Genomic DNA, 22805 nt, shown 5'->3' with positions numbered 1-22805 from the left:
GTTTGAACCCCGAAACGTCAATAAATCTTTTTGATTCACGATTAAGAAGTCCTGAAAGTGCATTCATTTGCTACGTATTTACTTCATTTTTGCACCCAGGCAGATGGCCCAGGAGGGTGGATTCACTTCAAGGAATTTTATATATATATATATACATACATACACACAGGGCTCAGAGTAACAGAGTAACATTTTGGCCTGGCTACTAGCCAGGCCAAAATGTTACTCGCCACTTCTGATCCCACCCATTGCCTGCCCACACTACGACCACTGCCCCAACCCTTCTTTGCATATGTTTAACATCTTCTTGTGCAATATTTTTAATCTTGTTTTTACCAAAACAAATTAAATAATGATAAATTAAATTGGAAGATGGCTCACTACGACCACTGCCCCAACCCTTCTTTGCATATGTTTAACATCTTCTTGTGCAATATTTTTAATCTTGTTTTTACCAAAACAAATTAAATAATGATAAATTAACAAAAAAAGAGCATCTATTTTTTGTTCTGGAGAGCAAGAGAGGCTGATTTGTGTGAGTAAAAGGACTTTGCTTCCCTGTGTACACCAGTGCTGAGAAACTGTACTATCTGCCCTGTTTGTCTATTTAATTTTCTTATTTTATTTTAATTGTCATACCTACACACACACACACTCATACCTATGTACACATAAACAAATAAACTCATACATGCATACACACACTCATACCTATGTACACATAAACAAATAAACTCATACATGCATACAACACACACACACACTCATACCTATGTACACATAAACAAATAAACTCATACATGCATACACACACACACTCATACCTATGTACACATAAACAAATAAACTCATACATGCATACACACACACACACACACTCATACCTATGTACACATAAACACATAAACTCATGCATGCATACACACACACACAGACACACACACACACTCATACCTATGTACACATAAACAAATAAACTCATACATGCATACACACACACACACACTCATACCTATGTACACATAAACAAATAAACTCATACATGCATACACACACACACACACACACACACACACACACACTCATACCTATGTACACATAAACAATTAAACTCATACATGCATACACACACTCATACCTATGTACAAATAAACTCATACATGCATACACACACACACACTCATACCTATGTACACATAAACAAATAAACTCATACATGCATACACACACACACACACACTCATACCTATGTACACATAAACAAATAAACTCATACATGCACACACACACATACATACCTATATACACATAAACACATAAACTCATACACGCACACACACACACACATACCTATGTACACATAAACACATAAACTCATACATGCACACACACACACTCATACCTATGTACACATAAACAAATAAACTCATACATGCATACACACACACACACACTCATACCTATGTACACATAAACAAATAAACTCATACATGCATACACACACACACACATACCTATGTACACATAAACACATAAACTCATACACGCACACACACACACACACACATACCTATGTACACATAAACACATAAACTCATACATGCACACACACACACACACTCATACCTATGTACACATAAACAAATAAACTCATACACGCACACACACACACACACATACCTATGTACACATAAACACATAAACTCATACATGCACACACACACACACACTCATACCTATGTACACATAAACAAATAAACTCATACATGCATACACACACACACACCCACACACACTCATACCTATGTACAAATAAACTCATACATGCATACACACACACACACTCATACCTATGTACACATAAACAAATAAATTCATACTTGCATACACACACACACAACTCTTACATAGATTTAATGAAAGAGGAAAAACAGGAACATCAAGTGGCTATATATGTAACTTTCTTACTTTAGTATTGCTCATGTTACCTTTTCTTATATTGTTGTTGTTTTTTATTTAGTATCAACATTGCTGTAAGTTTTGTAAGTAAATGTGACCCGGAACAACAATCGAAATCAAAATAAACAAACTCTGAGAGGTCACAATAAAACTCCAATTTATGCAAGTAATAAAAGCTATTTTATTTAGTCATGTTTTAACTGTTCAAATAACTTTATCGTGACCTCCCCGAGTTTGTGTTTATAAAGGATACCCTGGGCCTGCCACTAAGGGATTCCCCTCTTTACCAAGAGCGAACGGAAGCAACTGAAACCTTATAGAGCTCCATAGGGGTACATGACAACAAGATTATAGTTGGAACTTTGAGTCACGTACTCCTGTGAAGCTGTGTCATTAAAGGAGCTAGTGTGAGGACTTTGATTTTTAAACACCATAATGCGCTGCACAGACTATTTAGTGCACTGTCCTGGAGACACAAGGGGCGCGATCCGATATAAGGCGCAGGTTTCGGCGCAAGCGTGGAAACCTGTGCCGCCCGTAGTTTGACCTCACACATCGAGCTATCCCATATACTGCGCCGGCAGTTGCTAAAGTGCCATAAATTGGACAAACTAGCGATGTCCAGAAATAAGCGTAACTACAAATTTCTGGAGTCGCCAGTGACTTACGGCACTTTAGAAACTGCCGCCGCTTAAAAAAACTAACTAAAGTATAAAATCTCCCGTTACTGTCTAACACGCCTCCCAAAAATAAGCCCGACACGTATACCCCTCTATCCACAATCCCCCCTCTCACTCCTAATAATAAATGTATTAACCCCTAAACCGCCGCTCCCGGACCCCGCTGCCACCTATATTATATGTATTACCCCCTAATCTGACCCCCCTACACCACCGACACCTATGTTTTATGTATTACCTCCTAATCTGAGCCCCCTACACCGCCGCCACCTATATTATATGTATTACCCCCTAATCTGACCCCCCTACACCGCCGCCACCTATATTAAATTTATTAACACCTAATCTAATCCCTCTACACCGCCGCCACCTATTTTAAATATATTAACCCCTAATCTAATCCCCCTACACCGCCACCACCTATTTAAAATATATTATATATAATATAATTAACCTAATCAGCCAATTGGATGAGAGCTACTGTAATTCTATTGGCTGATTTGAAAAGCCAATAGAATAAGAGCTACTGTAATTCTATTGGCTATTCAAATCAGCCAATAGAATTACAGTAGCTCTTATTCTATTGGCTATTCAAATCAGCCAATAGAATTACAGTAGCTCTCATCCGATTGGCTGATTTGAATTTGAAAGCTCAAATCAGCCAATAGGAATTCAAGGGACGCCATTTTTAATCGCGTACCTTGAATTCCTATTCAGTGTACGGCGGAGATCGTATGAAGAGGATCCTCCACGCTCCATGGCCCAGCAGTCTTCAGTTCCAGCGTCACCGATCTTCAGTTCCAGCATCAACGGTCTTCAGTTCCAGAGTGGACGGTCTTCAGCTCCGCGGTCATCGGTCTTCAACTCCTCTGCTCCGTGCCGGCTGGTTCCTGGAAGAAGAAGATGTCGCCGCTTGGAAGAAGACTTCACCGCCTGGAACAGGACCTTCTCCGCCGGTCTTCAGGACAGGTAAGGACCACTTGGTGGTTAGACTTAGGCTTTTTTAAGAGGGGATCTGGTGGGTTTTAGAGTAGGGGTGTGTGGGTGGTGGGTTGTAATGGGGGAGTGTTCTTTTTTTACAGGTAAAAGAGCTGATAGCTTTGGGGCAATGCCTCGCAAAAGGCCCTTTTAAGGGCTGGTAATAGAGCTGATTACTTTTTTAATTTAGTTTAGGGTAGGGAAATTTTATTATTTTGGGGGGCATTAATTAGCTTAAAATTCTTGTAATCTTTTTTTATTTTTTTGTAATTTAGTGTTTGTTTTTTTTGTAATATAGTTTAGTGTATTTAATTGTATTTTAGTTGAGATAATTGTAGCTTATTTAATTAATTTATTGATAGTGTAGTGTTAGGTGTATTTGTAACTTAGGTTAGGATTTATTTTACAGGTAATTTTGTAATTATTTTAACTAGGTAGCTATTAAATAGTTATTAACTATTTAATAGCTATTGTACCTAGTTAAAATAAATACAAAGTTACCTGTAAAATAAATATAAACCCTAAAATAGCTGTAATTATTAATTATATTGCAGCTATCTTAGGGTTTATTTTATAGGTAAGTGTTAGGTGTCCCCCCAGGGGGGTAAGTGTCAGGTCAGGCCGAAGCCACGGGGCCAGTGTACCACCTGAGGCATATGTAGATTATCTGATAAGGGCCTCTTAGAATGACTCAGACCACGCAGCATTATGATCGAAAGCCAATTCTGTTTATTGCACAGTGCAAGCCTTTCTTATAGTGACATACAGGGTTAAGGGGATGACACGTTAGGACCGCGTCATCTTACACAGTTATACAGAGCAAAATACAAGGTAAAGCTGGAATATGAGTTTCTCATAACAATACTTACATAGTCATAATAAACTACCATCTGCGGAGACAGCAAGGTTTCTGAACCATCTTATTCTGGGCGTAGGGCCAGGGTACATTGACAAGGCCGAACAGCTAAGGAAACTATCATAACATGCACATAGTTCTCACTACATAATAACCCAGTATAATAAAAGTCTAATCATCACAAGATGGCTGCGAGGAACAAGATGGCTGCCGTCAGGTTCATATTACCCCTAACATACCATCCTTTTATTCTAACAGAATAACATAAAAATAGACTGGCATAGAAAGTTAGTAAAGCCTTATATTATAGTAACAGAACTCTATATGGGAGAAAAATATTCCTATGTTGTGATATACTTTTATAGGCTAATTGTCACTGCATATAGGTACAGCCCCTCCAATACCTTCCATCTATCCTCCAGCCTTCCCAAAACTACCGGCCTACCGGCACAAGACCCAACCAGCCCCCCATCTACCCCCAAACAACACTGCATCTTCTCTTTCTCCACCTGCATTGCTAGCACCCCCCAATATGTCCAACAGTTCCTTTTCCACAGTAAAGCATGACATAGCAACAGCACAACTGTCTCTAGGTGGCCTCTGAACACTTTAAGAACAGTCTTTGTCCATTTGAGAGCGCAGCACCTTGACACTTTGCTATAATACAGTTCTCCAACAGTTCATTTGCAGTAGGGGTGCTTATCCACGGTTCTTCCGCAGGGAGATACTGGAAATCTGATGGTTTGTTCATGGGGTAGACAAGGCAACCAGTGGATACCCATGGCAAGCAAACACTCGAGTCACAGGGAGTCTAGGAAGCAAACAGAAACAGTACAGGATGAGTACACACCGCAATACAATCACAATTATGTCCAAATAAAACGTCACTTTCATTCTATGTCATTTAAAATCAAACAAAACATTGTTGATATATAATACAAACTAAATACATTGACATTTCTCAGAGAATAATTTACAACTTCTCTATACACTTTTAAATGATACTTTTTGAATACTACGCAAGTGAAAACCTGTCAGACTTCATCAAGGGCCTGAATGGTTATGCTAAAACTTATGCTAAGGCCTGCCCTGTAGTAAGAATGGAAAAACAGTCAATGAAAATAAATGAATTTCTTTACACTGTCACTTTGAACTTCTAAAAATAAAAGAACCTTGTGTTGCTTTATTCTGGATGGCTGCTATCTATAATGTTTATAATTCTCCAACCATGATCCTAATATTCAACAATCTCATCTGATATAAACACTACTAGTTTACTAATTATTTTATGCAACCTAAATTCTCTCACACTCCTATATGAGGAATGCATACAAACAGAACATCATTTAAAACTACAAACTCTTTTAAAGGTAAACACAACTTTATGGTAAGAATTACTCTCTTTGACAAACATCAGGAATGACCAAATTCACTTTGCAGATACCATATTAATTAATAAAAGGGAAAAATACATTTGCTTTTCTAAACCATAATTATGCTATTCCCTGAACAAACATTTCTCTGTATATTTACTATAAACTTCTAGCTTAGACGTGTCCTCCTTATGTTCTAAAGGGTGAAGGGTCTAAAATATTATGCTATGTTGCAGCATTTTCCTTAAACCTATTTTCTATACTCAGTGGGCCATTCAATAGAGTACAATACTGCGAAGTTCACAGTTACATTTATCTAAAGAGTTAATATGTTAAGCACATAAACTACAATGTGCACTAATACCAATGAAGCATATGATGTCTTATACCCAATATGATCAATAAAAATAAAACAAATACAAGAGAATACAAAACAAGCAATATAAGGAATTGAGTTAAACAATACTCCCCTAATTTAATTGGTTGACCCTGTAACAGAATAACAGGACCTCCATATCGAGCGGTAAGGCACAGTCCAGAGAAGGATAGTCTTTATGTCCTGAAGACACACATCAGAGGAAACAGTCATGGATTACCCAGAGTCCAGTTCTGGGGCTGGTACCAGCATGCAAAGCAAAGAATGGATCCAAAGATAGTTCAGTAACTTTTACTGCAGTATGGTGGTTAAAACAAGCTTGACAAAAGGTCTTTCATCTTCATCTTTTCTTTCTTTAAAGGTTTACTTGCTTTCAATCTTTAATCTTTTGAAGAGTGCACTTATGGAATTTTGCCTGTACAGATTTTACCTAAATATGGAAACTCAAAAATAATTCAGTTAGTGTGTTTCAATCTCTGAAGACAGCTGCATACTCTCATCCTGCAAATACAAATATAGTGTTAAGAACCAAATAGAAAAATAAAACATTTTAGGCATCTGAAATTAACACAGAAAGACAATAAAAAGATCTAATCCACCAGGGAGGGAAAAAAAAGGAGTGGGGTGTGGGTGTACAGGCTACGACCGGGGTGGCCATCAAGGTAGATGCTTTTCCGTGGCCAGATTCCCAATGAAGGAAAGTTCTAGACAATCCTAGGGACGTAGTGCATCCTGCATAGGGGTAAGACAAGGAAATTTAGGGCACAGCTGGTGGTTAGACAATAACATTGTACGAGGAGATTCAAAACGTTTTAGGTTCACCTCCTAAAAACAATCACCCCCATTACATAAAGATATTCATCAATACTCATCAATACTTCCCCCATGTTTGCGTGAAACATCTCATGTGACACGCAAACACAAGATAACAAGAAACTAAACGACAAATCACGCACTCCACTCATGCAGAGACAATTCTCAATAGCAAGCAAAATGAAATACACTTCACAATTCAATTTGCTGTCCATACAGCACGCTTCCACACGTAGTCACAAAAGAGAAAAACATAACAAACAAACAGTGAAAACCAATCGTTCTTGTCTTTCACAAAACAAAACATTAGCTGCTGACACAAATTTCAAACAACCACAATTAACTTAAAATGCAACACATATTCTGACAGTCACTGAAATGCAACACTCTCAGAACACTACAAACAATTAAAAACATCCGCTATGTACAAAACTTTGATATCACACAAAGAAAACAATCACAGCAGATGCCCAAGAAAATTCAGTTGCAGATTGCACAAATAAAATTGCGCTTATTTGGGAACGATCAGATAGCCACTGTTAAAGGGACATTCTAGGATAAATGAAAATTTCATTATTCAGATAGGACTTTTAATTTTAACCAACCTTCCTAGATTTAAACCAAACATAGGTAGGCTCATATGCTAATTTAAATTAAGCCTTTGAGGACTGCCTCTTATCACAGGCTGTATAAATCTCATTACAACACCAAGAGACAAAATACACGTTAGCCATATAAATAAAACTAAAACTGTGATCAGATAAATTAGCAAGTTATATAAATGCAGTAGAATCAGATAAAATGTGCATCATTTGTTTTAGGGGTGTTTATTTGTAGACACCTTATAGACCACGGCTTAGCTGTTAAGCAGCAATCAAAGTCATTGCAATAATAGTGGTAGACTAGTTAATAACCAAATAACTATATATATTTTAAAGTGTCACTGAAATCACTTCATTAAATAATATCTCATTTATTTATTGAACGCAGTGGGGGTTATTTTAAATAACAAAGAGTTCTGAACTATCTGTGAGATACAGTTTGACAGCCACAGAAATAAAATTATCATTTTTAAGCTATATTCTGTGACAGAATATAATATAAATACTTGTTTCTTTGTAGTGAGCAATTTATAGTTATCATTTTTTATAACATAGAACACCAGTACTGCCGCTTTAAATGTAAAGTGCAAATCGTTCTCTCTGCAACAAAGCCAAACAGAGAAACTTTTTCTTTTTTTTTTAAAGAAAAGCAAAACATGCACAGTGTTATCATTCTTCTCAAGGATAGTGAGGCAAGCTCAAAGTTTCATTTTTACTTAAAGGAGAAACACTGTTTACTGCTTGAAAATATAAAATTCACACTAAACCTTGATAAATGCTAATTAGTTTAACCACAACAACAAAATTATTGGATTTAATATTGTGTATAAATTGATATTCACCCTTCTGCAGTTGTCCAGCCAAATATAACAACCGTATATAGCACAAAAATAAGCTTTCTACAAAAGAATACTAATACAATTTCCCCTTTAAATTATTCCCAATGATCCTTATAATAAAAAATGTATACTGACGTTCATTAAATAGCCTAAACAAGCATAAGCAACATAAGAACGCACTCACAGTGGGATGCAGGCTAGTTAAAGGGACATTTTACCCAAACTAAAAATAATCTTTAATTGAAACTGCTAACACAGTGAAATATACTAGTGTTAGGCTTACAGTAAACCTCATCGTCTTTTATGTAAATATTCCCTTAAATTCTCAGATGTTATATCAGTTTGCCTGTATCCCTTTAAATATTTTCACTCCTCTGTTTTTTCTCGTTTTTTTTTCTGTCCGCTAGTCTCACGGATCCCTACACTAAAATTGTAGACAACTTATCACTTCAGTTTGCATTACAGAGAGAATTAAGTTATACTGCAAAAGAAATATCTGCTATCTGAACAGCAGATTTAAAATAAATATATACAAAGAAAGGTCTCTTAAAATATATTTAGCAAACTACTAATACAGTGTTATTGCACTGGTTCTTTAAATAATAAAATGACAATTTTCTATTGCTCCGTCTATGCACTGAGCTCTGATTTTACAGACAAATATAAGATAATGAGATATTCTTATTATCTAAAATTCAACCCATTGCAATCAACTGTGTTTTGAAAGCATAAAACCAGCTACTTCATATATATACAAATAAACTTGCAAATGCAATTTCTCCTATATGTTATACTATGCAGCTTGTATAACAAGTCATGGACAATACATTAATAGCAACACCTTGTCACAGTGGACTGTCCCTTTAAGGACTAACCATTCATCACGTAAATCTCATATGTATATCCCAACCATAATTTAGGCTGCTTGTATGATTTACCACACAAATTCCACCTCTGTACTGTAGCATGACCTGCAGATTAATTTACTTGCAACAAAAACGGACGCACTTTTAGATAAATTTTCAACTACAGCCTAAAACTATATCTCATTAGGTGCACTAACTCCGTGCACAGACCTTACAAATACAACATATGTTAACCCATTAATCATACCAGAAACAATTTCATATTTACCAGAGCGTGACAAAAAATCACACACACCATCGCACTTTCAAAGCCACTTTCAAAGCCGTTACTTCACTTGCAAAAACAATATCATATCTTTACATGCCGAAAAACAATTATCACTTAAAACTAAAACTGCATATGAATACCATATACTTAAAACATGCTGGTGACTTTAAAATACGGGTATATAAAATAACATTTACCGAATATCTTCTAAAAACGTCTGATTTCCCAGCAGAGAAACAGAAAGAAACAGTTTTACATTTGTACAGCTATACAGACAAGCTCATTTCATCTCGCATACACTCCCTTTTTTCCTTTCTCAGAAAAACATCTATTTCATAGCGTATGACATACATATATATATATATAAAAAAACACTAGATTACCCTGTCACCAAGTCCAAAATGTATTTTTTTTCTGAAACCCCGCAAAATGGCCATTTTTGCACGGCTTGGGACAATCATTTTCAAATAATACATTCTGTTTTTGGTTCAAAGTAAATCTGTTACACGCATATCACAGTGAGAACCTACAGACCATCACACATTATGCATCTCAATATACAAAATTTCCTTACTGCAAGCAAACAAAAAGTCTTACAAACAGAGCAGCTGTACCAGTTTCTTCTCTCTTTTTTTTTTCTTCTGATCTATGTGCGCGCTCAGTGGTGGCCCCCCTTCTTTGCCTGCTACATTCTTTAACACAGAGATTTCTCTATTTATCACACAGCAGTACTCACTGACAGTGTTTTAAAAATATTTCTGTCTTTTGCAGAAACTATTAACTCTGCTTTTCTTTTACCTTATACATGTAATTTTCTCTGTGCATTCTTATCTATAAGCAGTTCCCATTTCTCAACACAATAATAGCCACAATAATAACATGCATAGCCACTTAATATTTTCTACGCACAGCATCAAAAAAACACAAACAAAACAAAGCAAAGCAAGCATCAGATATCAACATGAGCTTCAGGTGGGTAACAAAACTCTATTATGGGAATGAATATGGGAAACGTTAACATACGTGAGACTCACTCACTGCCACCTTGCCCGGAGGAGCTTATCTTAAAAGCTCTCCGTCAACTGGCATTCATATATTTCTTGCGCGCTTATCACAGACAGGACTCACAATACCTGTCGTATCCCAGCACAGGACTGATTACCTGTCTGGAGGGGTATCACAACTGCCGGCAGGACTATAACCTCCGCAAACCTGTGCTTCAACCACAGGAACCCCTTTAACCCTTTATCATATATTATCAACACCTATTACCAGACTAAATTTAGGTTCAGATTCACAGAAGGAAAGCATGGTAAAAGCAATCATACTTACTCACTGCGAATCCCACAAACTGACGCCAAAATTGTTAGGTGTCCCCCCAGGGGGGTAAGTGTCAGGTCAGGCCGAAGCCAGTGTACCACCTGAGGCATATGTAGATTATCTGATAAGGGCCCCTTAGAATGATTCAGACCACGCAGCATTATGATCGAAAGCCAATTCTGTTTATTGCACAGTGCAAGCCTTTCTTATAGTGACATACAGGGTTAAGGGGATGACACGTTAGGACTGCGTCATCTTACACAGTTATACAGAGCAAAATACAAGGTAAAGCTGGAATATGAGTTTCTCATAACAATACTTACATAGTCATAATAAACTACCATCTGCGGAGACAGCAAGGTTTCTGAACCATCTTATTCTGGGCGTAGGGCCAGGGTACATTGACAAGGCCGAACAGCTAAGGAAACTATCATAACATGCACATAGTTCTCACTACATAATAACCCAGTATAATAAAAGTCTAATCATCACAAGATGGCTGCGAGGAACAAGATGGCTGCCGTCAGGTTCATATTACCCCTAACAGTAAGTATTTCGTTTTAAATAGGAATAATTTAGTTAATAATATTAATATTATTTAGATTTATTTAAATAATAATTAAGTTAGGGGGTGTTAGGGTTAGACTTAGGTTTAGGGGTTAATATATTTAAAATAGGTGGCGGCGGTGTAGGGGGATTAGATTAGGGATTAATATATTTAAAATAGGTGGCGACTGTGTAGGGGGATCATATTATGGGTTAATATATTTAAAATAGGTGGCGGGGGTGTAGGGGGGTCAGATTAGGGGTTAATAAATTTAATATAGGTGGCGGCGGTGTAGGGGGCTCAGATTAGGGGGTAATACATATAATATAGGTGGCGGCGGTGTAGGGGGATCAGATTAGGGGTTAATAAATTTAATATAGGTGGCGGCGGTGTAGGGGGGTCAGATTAGGGGTTAATAAATGTAATATAGGTGGCGGCGGTGTAGGAGGGTCAGATTAGGGGGTAATACATACAATATAGGTGGCAGCGGTGTAGGGTGGTCAGATTAGGGGGTAATACATTTAATGTAGGTGGCGGCGGTGTAGGGGGATCAGATTAGGGGGGTAATACATATAATGTAGGTGGCGGGGTCCGGGAGCGGTGGTTTAGGGGTTAAACCCTTTATTAGGGATTGCGGTGGGGGATTGCGGTTGACAGGTAGATAGACATTGTGCATGCGTTAGGTGTTAGGTTTTATTTTGCAGGTATTTTAGGGAGTTACGGGGCTCCAATACTCAGCGTAAGGCTTACTATGCCTGCATTTTGTGGTGAGGTGAAAATGGAGTAAGATTTCTCCATTTTCGCCACGTAAGTCCTTACGCTGTATATTGTATACCAAACTGCGCGGGTTTGGTATATCACTCTATGGGCCAAAAAACTACGACCGAAGGGTGAAATATACGAGTGTAACTTCTATGTTAAGCCGTATATAGGATACCAAACCAGCGCAATATTTGGCGTTGCCGGCTTTTGCGGGCTACGCTGCATATCGGATCGGGCCCAAGATCGCAGTTTATTAGCTCCGGTTGTGTAAAATTGCTAACCCAAGTCAAGGATTTAATAAATGGGATTGTAAAAAAAAAACTAACCTCCAGCATGTTGCCCATGCTGCTTCTCAGAATGACACTGCGCACTACCTTGAATGTGGTGCGGCATCTTCCCTGCTTCAACACAGTAATGACTACATGCTACCAGACATCAATAGTGATTGAATGTTTCAGCATTCACTCACTATGTTACTCGCCACTGTTTAAATTCCACTCGCCAATGGCGAGTAGGCGAGTGAAATTTGAGCCCTATATATATATATATATATATATATATATATATATATATATATATATATATACTATATATATATACTGTGTATATATATATATATATATATATATATATGTACACACACACAGATATATCTAGAAATAGATATTTTAAAATACAAAGAACATTTTTTCCTAAGTGAAGAACATTGGAATGTTAAATATTTGCGTTAAAGCACATTATTAAATATTAAAATTTAGTTAAAATGATTTTCAACTTTTAAAGTATTTAAGTAGAAAGGGCTCTAAAGTGTATATATAAGTGTATATATGGATATACATGACTATATTTGTATTTATATGAGTATATATGTATGTATATACATATATAAACACATAAATACACAAATATATATATATATATTATATTATATATATATATTATATTATATATATATATATATATATATATATATATACAAATATAAAAATATACACATATATATTCAGTATATACACTTAAACACATATGTAGACATTTATATACATATTATAGACCTATCCACTCAAATACCTTGTCATATACCAGATACCTATGAACCCTTATAAAAAATGTTTTAATATTTATATGAATAATTTTTATCAGATAGTGTATATATGAGTTTAACACGACTTCAATGTACAATGTTGTGCTTGTTACAACTTTTTTTTTCTACCCCTTACACTTAATGCTAGGTCTTCCCTCTCACAAACCCGGTACGCGCTAATTTAGTTTGTACTCAAGCGCAACTTTACTTTCAACTTGTAATACATGTGCAAGTTAGAGTGGTCGCAATATTAGTTATCACAACCTGCACTTACAAGAGCGCCACTTGTAATCTAGTCCAGAATGTTTAGTTATGTATAGTAACACAGGTTTGCCCTCTTTTCATGCAATTCAGCTCTGCATATTTTATTATTCTTAGAACTTAAAATGCACACTGAAGACTTCTGAAGGCTAACCCTGCTACATATATTTCCCTTATTGTTGTTAACCTATACGAACTGCAAAACAATGTACTTTATACTAAATAAGACTGGCTCCTCCAAACAATATCATGGAACAATAATCTCTGTTCCATGTTTTCTGAAATGCAGGGAAGTGAAAGGGACGACATGACTGGGGTCCTAATTCTTAGTTATCCAACATGGACAAATGACAATAAAAACTGCTGGATTTTCACAGCTAACCCCAGATGTGCATGTTGGCATGTATAGGATTAGACAGTGAAGTTCATCCACATTCCCTGGCACACAATTGTCATAGCCTGAATATTAGTACCCATTGACAAATATATCAGACAGTGTACTATATTTTACTATACTATATCTATATATTTTAAAACATGTTTAATAATTATAATTATTTTTTCATGTGCACTAACCCGACCGGGTTAAAATTTAAATCATGAAACACAATGCTCAAAATGCATATTTTCCATTTCTATGTTCTTCACATAAAAAATTATGTAGTTTTTTTTATTAAATACATATTTTTATATATATCTGATACTGTTCATGTAAAATACATATCAGCATATATATATATATATATACAGTATATATATATATGTATATATATATATATATATATATATATATATAAATATATATACAGATATACTAATACAGATATATACAGAAATATGTATTTACAATAAAAAAGGAAATTATTCTGAAGGTGAAGAACATTGGAATGTTAAATCTGTACAGTAAATATACAGTAAAAACATAAACATGTATGTAGACACACACACACACATATATATATATATATATATATATATATATATATATACAGTAGGTATATACATAAATACATTACATATACATATTTAGAGGTGTATGTGTGTATCGCTATGCTAAAGCCGTTTGCAGGCCTTTTTTTCTACACCTGAGACCTCATATCTTTGAGCATTTATAACTTTCTAATGCAATATTGTTTTAAATACTTTTTTATCAGACAGTGTTTATATGAGTGTAACTGTATTGTTACATTTATTTTTGATGTTTTTTCTGCAACTTTTTTGTCTCATGTAACAATTAACCAAAGCTCTGAAGCTGTGCTAACCTGACACATGATAAATTTGATTGCTCTCAAGCAAACATGGTTACTTTCAACTTGTAAAACGCACGCTATTTCCGACGTGTGCAAGGAGCTGTGATATACCCCTTATCCCTCACGCTTTACTTAGAGCTACAGTCCTAGAGTCCGAAATTAGTTAAAACTACTCAAAAATGTTATAGAGACATTTATTTTGCAAAGCAATCCTTTTTGTTGGCCATATTCTTTTCCCTTCTACCACAACTCATAACGAAAGAGTGCTGCTGATTAAATAACTGCTCATTTTCCATCTGACATGCTGATCATAGCGCTGCGGAATCTGTTGGCACTCTACAAATAACCGATAATAATAATAATGAAATGCTTGCAAAGAAATTAAAGGGATACTGAACTCAAATATTTTCTTTCATGATTCAAGCAGAGCATGCAATTTTAAGCAGCTTTCTCATTTACTCCTATTATCAAATCTTCTTCATTCTCTTGGTATTTTTATTTGAAAAAGGAGGAATGTAAGCTTACGAGCTGGCCATTTTTGGTTCAGCACCATGGATAGCGCTTGCTGATTGGTGGGTACAATTAGCCACCAATCAGCAAGCTGTACCCATGTGCTGAACAAAAGATGGGTCGACTTGTAAGCTTACATTCCTGCTTTTTCAAATAAAGATACTAAGAGAACGGAGAAATGTTGATAACAGGAGTAAATTAGAAAATTGCTTAAAATTGCATGCTCTGCCTGAATCATGACAGAAACAAATTGAATTAAACTGAATACAAGGTAAAATATGTGAAATAATTGAGCTTTTTCAAACATATTTTATCAGAATAGTGAAAACATTACAAGAGCTCAGTTTTCTGAACGAAACACTCTCCATGATATCATTAAAGGATTTTCAAGTATTTTGGAGAATAAAAACATCAGTAATCCAAACAAGTAGACTTGCCTGAAATAGCTTTAATAACCAAGGTTTAACTAAATATTGCTACCATTAGCTATCATTAGGGCACTTCTAATTCATCTTAACTTGTATCCTAGCAGCTGCTTGAAGAACATAACGTCAGTGAGCAGTTATCTTAACCACAGTTGTCCTTAGTTACTCGTGGATAGTTTGATATTTTGAGCTGAATTTATGAGCTTCCAGGAAACCAATGTTTTTATTAGATTTTTTAACCCTGTGGCACATAGAGGGGGCAGAAAACCACCTTTACCCAACTAATTGCAGCTCTTTCTGTCAAGAGTTTAAAGAGGCATTTAATGAGAAATGAAAGTCAAAATTAAACTTCCTTCATTCGGAAAGAGAATATATTTTTAAAAACACTTTTCAGTTTACTACTATTATTACATATTTTCCTCTTTATCCTGGTGTTCTTTGTTGAATCTTAGAATCTTCCCACGAATGCATACTGAGGTAGGCTCAGGGATGGTCATAGCTATAGAATGCAAAAATATTAGCACTATTGTGCGTCCCTCAGGTGCAATCCATACCGCTTCCATTTTGGCTCTTATATTACAAGTCTAAAGTTATGTTTTATTGTTTAATCTATAGTTTACTGCACTAAGAACTGCATGTTGGATAGGTCAGTGGCATTATTGTGCCTCACATAAAAGGCTTCTATGGGGTACACAGCAATGCCTAAAAAAACTGCGCTCGACTTTTTTTTGCTTGTGCGTCGTTACCCCAATGCAAGCAAAAGCCGAATGCAAACTGAATAGTGCAGCCAATGAAAATTTGGAGAAACGAATTTCACTGAATATCTAAAATGAGAATTTTGTCTGAAATAAAATTTAATTCCCTGCACATCTCTATTATTTATGCTCCCCATAATTTCTGTAGGCGACCTTGAGCGTCAAAGTGCGCTTGTATTATAATTCCGATCTCTCGACCTTTTCAGTGCAATGGGTAGATTAGGTTTTTTTTAGTTAGGTTTTTTTCTTTTAGGGCAATGCCCTACGAAAGGCCCTTTTAAGGGCTATTGGTAGTTTATTGATAAATTAGTTTTTTTTATTTTAGGGTGTTTTTTTTTAAATGGGGGTATTAGAATAGGAATAACTTTTTTTATTTTGTCTAATTTTGTTTGTTATTTTCTATAATAGTAGTTTTTTTATTATTTTCTGTAATGTTAGTTTTTTTTATAATTTTTTAATTTGGTTAGTATTTTTTTAATTTTATTTGTGTATTTTAATTGGGGTTAAGTTAGGGGGTGTTAGGTTAGGAGGCTTAGTTATTAGTTTAATATGTTGTGGTGGGTTGGCGTGTTAGGGGTTAATAGGTTAATTAGGTGTTTGCGTTATGGGGGTTGGCAGTTTAGGTGTTAATAGTTTTATTAGGTACTTTCATGGTGGGGGTGGCGGTTTAGGGGTTAATACATTTTATTAGTGAATGCAATGTGGGGGATCACGGTTTAGGGGTTAATAACTTTTATTAGTGATTGCAATGTGGATGGATGGCGGATTAGGGGTTTTGAATAGCGTTTTAAAGTGTTGGTTTAATTTTTATACGAAAAAAAGGTTTGTAGAGTGAAGTGTAGATCAGACTCAACTTGCTTCCCCAAGTCTGATATGTTCCCAATATCAGATTGTGTGAATTTGTGCAAGGTGGGGGTGGGGAGCGCTCAAAAGAGCTGTGAATTGGACTGTGATTCTATTAACTATTCCTAAAAATTCCTTAAAATATTCTCACAAAGATCATTATAAAATGATATACATGTGTATATATTTGTAAATTTAAGTGCGTGAATCCGCTACAAAGTGTTTACCTTGTGTTGGAACAACTGGTGAAAAAAATATCAGTGTTGGTGATTAATTCTCCTAACGGCAACAACGGTTTAATTTTAAACATTTCTTTAATTTTTAGTTACACGTGCAAGATAATATACTGGCGTTTTCCAGATATGTGTAGGTGTGCACATTTCTGAAACTCGCCAGTTTTTCCAACTAACGGTAGTATATCATCTGGCGGACGGCGAATATGTGATCCACCCGATGTGCAAGGTGAACTTACAGGCAACGTGGGTTTCAGCAGTTGCGCTGAAACTTACGCCAGATATATAATCTCACCCTATGAAGAAAAATATAGGTGTATTTAAACGTGAGAAGGGTGGCTTGATTAACAGTGACCAGGGAAAGCGTGATGTTCTAAACTGTTTTCTTTAGTATACACAATAGAGGAACCAGTGGGAAAAACATTGAAATAAACTAGAACATACAAGCCCATACCAATAACTGGGTTATCTCTAGATGGCATCAGAAAAAAGGGATAATATCAAGGTAAATAAAGCTCCTGGTCCAGATGGATTACACCCAAGGGTTCTAAGGGAACCTAGCACTGTCATAGCTAAACCTCTTATCTTACGCCTAGATTTAGAGTTCTGCGTTAGCCATCAAAACCAACGTTAGGGGCTCCTAACGCTGGTTTTGGCCGCCCGCTGGTATTTAGAGTCAGTCAGGAAAGGGTCTAACGCTCACTTTGCAGCCGCGACTTTTCCATACCGCAGATCCCCCTACGCCAATTGCGTATCCTATCTTTTCAATGGGATCTTTCTAACGCCGGTATTTAGAGTCTTGGCTGAAGTGAGTGTTAGAAATCTAACGACAAGACTCCAGCCGCAGAGAAAAGCCAGGAGTTAAGAGCTTTCTGGGCTAACGCCGGTTCATAAAGCTCTTAACTACTGTGCTCTACAGTACACTAACACCCATAAACTACCTATGTACCCCTAAACCCAGGCCCCCCCACATTGCTGCCACTCTAATAAATGTTTTTAACCCCTAATCTGCCAACCGCACACCACTGCCACCTACGTTATCCCTATGTACCCTTAATCTGCTGCACCTAACACCGCCGACCCCTCTATTATATTTATTAACCCCTAATCTGCCGCCCCCAATGTCGCTGCCACCTACCTACAATTATTAACCCCTAATCTGCCGACCGGACCTCACCGCTACTATAATAACGTTATTAACCCCTAATCCGCCTCACTCCCACCTCAATAACCCTATAATAAATAGTATTAACCCCTAATCTGCCCTCCCTAAAATCACCAACACCTAACTTCAAGTATTAACCCCTAATCTGCCGACCGGACCTCGTCGCTACTCTAATAAATTTATTAACCCCTAAAGCTAAGTCTAACCCTAACACTAACACCCCCCTAAGTTAAATATAATTTTTATCTAACGAAATACATTAACTCTTATTAAATAAATTATTCCTATTTAAAGCTAAATACTTACCTGTAAAATAAACCCTAATATAGCTACAATATAAATTATAATTATATTGTAGCTATTTTAAGATTAATATTTATTTTACAGGCAACTTTGTATTTATTTTAACCAGATACAATAGCTATTAAATAGTTAATAACTATTTAATAGCTACCTAGTTAAAATAATTACAAAATTACCTGTAAAATAAATCCTAACCTAAGTTACAATTAAACCTAACACTACACTATCATTAAATTAATTAAATAAAATACCTACAATTATCTACAATTAAACCTAACACTACACTATCAATAAATTAATTACATACAAATGCCTACAATTAAATACAATTAAATAAACTATCTAAAGTACAAAAAATAAAAAAAGAACTAAGTTACAAAAAATAAAAAAATATTTACAAACATTAGAAAAATATTACAACAATTTTAAGCTAATTACACCTACTCTAAGCCCCCTAATAAAATAACAAAGCCCCCAAAATAAAAAAATGCCCTACCATATTCTAAAATACAAATAGAAAAGCTCTTTTACCTTACCAGCCCTTAAAATTGCCTTTTGCGGGGCATGCCCCCAAAAAATCTGCTCTTTTGCCTGTAAAAAAAACCATACAATACCCACCCCCCAACATTACAACCCACCACCCACATACCCCTAATCTAACCCAAACCCCCCTTAAATAAACCTAACACTAAGCCCCTGAAGATCTCCCTACCTTATCTTCACCACGCCGGGTATAACCTATCCGTCCAGAGGAGGCTCAGAAATCTTCATCCAAGCCCAAGCGGGGGCTGAAGAGATCCATCATCGGGCTGAAGAGATCCATCATCCGGCTGAAGAGGTCCATCATCGGGCTGAAGAGATCCATCATCGGGCTGAAGAGGTCCATCATCGGGCTGAAGAGATCCATCATCCGGCTGAAGTCTTCTATCAAGCGGCATCTTCAATCTTCTTTCTTCCGGAGCCATCTTCATCCCGCCGACGCGGAACATCCATCCTGGCCGACGACTTCCCGACGAATGACGGTTCCTTTAAATGACGTCATCCAAGATGGCGTCCCTAAAATTCCGATTGGCTGATAGGATTCTATCAGCCAATCGGAATTAAGGTAGGAAAATTCTAATTGGCTGATGGAATCAGCGAATCAGATTCAAGTTCAATGCGATTGGCTGATCCAATCAGCCAATCAGATTGAGCTTGCATTCTATTGGCTGATCGGAACAGCCAATAGAATGCAAGCTTAATCTGATTGGCTGATTCCATCATCCAATCAGAATTTTCCTACCTTAATTCCGATTGGCTGATAGAATCCTATCAGCCAAACGGAATTCAAGGGACGCCATCTTGGATGACGCCATTTAAAGGAACCGTCATTCATCGGGAAGTCGTCGGCCAGGATGGATGTTCCGCATCGGCGGGATGAAGATGGATCCGGAAGAAAGAAGATTGAAGATGCCGCTTGATAGAAGACTTCAGCCGGATGATGTATCTCTTCAGCCCGATGATGAATCTCTTCAGCCCGATGATGGATCTATTCAGCCCGATGATGGATCTCTTCAGCCCCCGCTTGGGCTTGGATGAAGATTTCGGAGCCTCCTCTGGATGGATCGGTGATACCCGGCGTGGTGAAGATAAGGTAGGGAGATCTTCAGGGGCTTAGTGTTAGGTTTATTTCAGGGGGGTTTGGGTTAGATTAGGGGTATGTGGGTGGTGGGTTGTAATGTTGGGGGGTGGGGTATTGTATGTTTTTTTTCAGGCAGAAGAGCAGAATTCTTTGGGGCACGCCCCGCAAAAGGCCCTTTAAAGGGCTGGTAAGGTAAAAGAGCTTTTCTATTTGTATTTTAGAATAGGGTAGGGCCTTTTTTTATTTTGGGGGCTTTGTTATTTTATTAGGGGGCTTAGAGTAGGTGTAATTAGCTTAAAATTGTTGTAATCTTTTTCTAATGTTTGTAAATTATTTTTTTATTTTTTGTAACTTAGTTCTTTTTTTATTTTTTGTACTTTAGTTAGTTTATTTAATTGTATTTATTTGTAGGTATTTTATGTAATTAATTTATTGATAGTGTAGTGTTAGGTTTAATTGTAACTTAGGTTAGGATTTATTTTACAGGTAATTTTGTAATTATTTTAACTAGGTAGCTATTAAATAGTTATTAACTATTAAATAGCTATTATACCTGGTTAAAATAAATACATAGCTGCCTGTAAAATAAATATTAATCCTAAAATAGCTACAATATAATTATAATTTATATTGTAGCTATATTAGGGTTTATTTTACAGGTAAGTATTTAGCTTTAAATAGGAATAATTTATTTTATAAGAGTTAATTTATTTTGTTAGATAAAAATTATATTTAACTTATTTATTATGGGCACAACGGGATGCAAAACGAACGCAACAAAAGTTGTGTTATTTTACACTCCATTGCGCTGCCATTACAAGTTTTGAAACAGCCGGCATGTGTGTGCAATATGGTTGCGTTGAGCTCCATACCGCACAAAATACAAACACTGTTTTGACATGCTCGTGCACACTTTCCCCATAGACATCAATGGGGAGAGAGTGTCAGAAAAAAAACTAACACCTGCGATTGCGGAATGAAAAGCGCCGTAACACAGTCCCATTGATGTCTATGGGGGGAAAAAGTTATTTTTAAACCTAACTCCCTAACATAAACCCCATGTCACCCCTAATCTGCTGCCCCGAAATCGGCGACACCTATATAAACTTATTAACCCCTAATCTGCCGCTCCCGATATCGCCACCACTGAAATAAATATATTAACCTATTAACCCCTAATCTGCCGCTTCCGATATCGCCACCACTATACTAAAGTTATCAACCCCTATTCCCCTGCACCCCAAAATCGCCCACACTATAATAAATCTATTAACCCCTATTCTGCTGCTCCCCGACATCGCCGCCACTAAATAAATGTATTAACCCCTAAACCTCTGGCCTCCCACATCACTACCACTAAATAAACCTATTAACCCCTAAACCACCAGCCCCCCACATTGCAACAACCTAAATTAAACTATAAATAAAAAGAGAGAAGCGCTCAACCTGGAAACGAACAATAGCATAATAGCTTGTTCTATGGCTAGTTACCACCCAAGAAGCAGCCTCTTTTTGCTCAAAATGTGCCTTTCACAGAGAAAAACTTTCCTGAAGCATATCAGTCTGATCCTGACTTCACAGTACAGTCCAGCCCCGAAATACCAGGCAATCCTTCTCTGAACAAGAGAAACAGCAAAACCCCAGACGTACGTTTCGGCCTATTGTGGGCCTCGTCAGTGAGGTGCAGCCATATCCCTCTAGGCACACTGAGCAACGGGTCCACGTCTGGATTCCCGCATCACACTTAGGGAGACTTCCCAAAATGTCATAATTTGCATAAATAAAAAGAGAGAAGCGCTCAACCTGGAAACGAACAATAGCATAATAGCTTGTTCTATGGCTAGTTACCACCCAAGAAGCAGCCTCTTTTTGCTCAAAATGTGCCTTTCACAGAGAAAAACTTTCCTGAAGCATATCAGTCTGATCTTGACTTCACAGTACAGTCCAGCCCCGAAATACCAGGCAATCCTTCTCTGAACAAGAGAAACAGCAAAACCCCAGACGTACGTTTCGGCCTATTGTGGGCCTCGTCAGTGAGGTGCAGCCATATCCCTCTAGGCACACTGAGCAACGGGTCCACGTCTGGATTCCCGCATCACACTTAGGGAGACTTCCC

The sequence above is a fragment of the Bombina bombina genome, chromosome 5 (assembly GCF_027579735.1).
Source record: "Bombina bombina isolate aBomBom1 chromosome 5, aBomBom1.pri, whole genome shotgun sequence".
Classification (NCBI taxonomy): domain Eukaryota; kingdom Metazoa; phylum Chordata; class Amphibia; order Anura; family Bombinatoridae; genus Bombina; species Bombina bombina.
The sequence above is the reverse complement of the archived record's forward strand: the minus strand, read 5'-3'. Positions refer to the sequence as shown.